Here is a 1,762-nt window from a genome sequence, read left to right as displayed (position 1 = left end):
AAAGAAGAAAAATAGCACGTTGTCATAAAAGCCCTTGTTAGAGAGTGAGAGACAGAAAGAGCGAGGAGAGAGATTATATATTCATGTGTGTGAGAGAGAAAAAGCCTTGTGAACTCAGCTATGCATAGCATAAACACAGGAAACCAGAGAGATGCCGACATCTGTAGTCTTTTAGATAAAGCGTTTTAGTACATTAACTCTTCAACCGCTGTGCACAGAAGAAAACCTGCCTAAGGAAGCCCTGTGAGCACACTGTGTGTAAAATAAGGAAAAAATAAGTCAGATTTAATGAATTTCCTAAAACATAATATAAAGTGAGGACTATGTTTAAAAAAATCCCCATTTTATTATAAACAGTTTAAAGGGTTAGTTCACCCCAAAAATTAAAATTACCTCATGATTTACTCCCCCTCAAGCCATCCTAGTGTTTCAGACAAATCCAATCAGAGTTATAATTTAAAAACGTCCTGGCTCTTCCAAGCTTTATAATGGCAGTGAATGGCTGTTATTTTTCAATAGTCCAAAATTAGTCAAATAAAGCGCATCCATCCTTAAAGGGATAGTTCACCCAAAAATGAAAATGTGATGTTTATCTGCTTACCCACAGGGCATCCAAGATGTAGGTGACTTTGTTTCTTCAGTAGAATACAAACGGAGATTTTTAACTCCAACCGTTGCAGTCTGTCAGTCATATAATGCATGGTAATGGTAACAAAATCTATGAGAGTAAACAAAACATGCACAGACAAATCCAAATTAAACCCTGCGGCTCGTGACGACACATTGATGTCCTAAGACACGAAACGATCGGTTTGTGCCAGAAACCGAACAGTATTTATATCATATTTTACCTCTTAATACACCACTATGTCCAACTGTCTTTGAGCGCGTGCACGGCATCCGGTGCGTTCTTATTTACTAAAATTATACAACCAAATATGAGTGACTTTTACTTTTTGTCGACGCGTACTCGTCTGTTTAATAGGATTATTCAAGCATCTGAGTGAAATAACGGAAGCCCCGCTCGTCGTGTGCTGTTTATTATGGATTTATAGACTAGAAAAACGCTCGACCGGTGGACAGAAAGGAAAGAAAGGGAATAAAGAAAAACTAACTTGTTCCGTTTTCGACATATTCTCATCCAGACCACATTTTTTGCTCGTAAATCGTGAAGTTTGTCTGGAGCGCGTATCCAGCTGCTGAGATGATGGAGAGCATGAGCGCTCAGAGGGAAGTTTTCTCTCCAGACATCCAAACAAAGAAAGTCTCATCGACCGGATTATCAAACTACAGAAAAACAGCTTTCAAAGCAAAGTATTGGCGAAAGTGTCCTTCACTGTGAAGCGGAAATATGATGCCGCGCGTGAGATCTGCTTGTGCGTAATGGACACATAACATCAGGAGGAGGATCTCAGCAGACAGGTGTGTGTTATCGGTCAATAAAACATTCATGTTAAGCTTTATCATTCACTCAAACCAGTCAATCGCAAACCAGTAAAAATATATATATTTAGTGAAGTGGTGAGGCGTGGCTTTTTTTTTTTAGATTAGCCTACAGCAAACCCGTTTTCGTCATTACGCACAGATTTCAAATTTATTTCTCCACTTCTGCCAAGTATTTGTATCTACTTACATTGAAGTGGTTCTGTTTTTCTGAATGATGCGATAAAGGACATGTTGAGCAGGTTTGTTAAATGTCAGTATCTCTCCATCTGACAGATGAAAACAACACCAATATCGGAGAGCATATGATCGATGTGCT

At 38.8% G+C, this 1,762-nt stretch overlaps 1 protein-coding gene across 1 annotated transcript in view; it reads left to right on the top strand.

The window, feature by feature from the left end:
- Positions 1–953: 953 nt before the first annotated feature.
- Positions 954–1,762, top strand: part of LOC107740537 (transmembrane protein 200A) — a 21,390-nt gene continuing 20,581 nt past the window's right edge. Inside the window, exon 1 of the mRNA XM_016552984.1 lies at positions 954–1,422. The gene's annotated coding sequence lies outside the window, so the exon portion shown is untranslated. The remainder of the gene's footprint in view (positions 1,423–1,762) is intronic.

This window comes from Sinocyclocheilus rhinocerous, unplaced genomic scaffold, assembly GCF_001515625.1.
Source record: "Sinocyclocheilus rhinocerous isolate Xijiao unplaced genomic scaffold, SAMN03320098_v1.1 scaffold1246, whole genome shotgun sequence".
NCBI classification, from domain to species: domain Eukaryota; kingdom Metazoa; phylum Chordata; class Actinopteri; order Cypriniformes; family Cyprinidae; genus Sinocyclocheilus; species Sinocyclocheilus rhinocerous.
The sequence above is the reverse complement of the archived record's forward strand: the minus strand, read 5'-3'. Positions and strand labels throughout refer to the sequence as shown.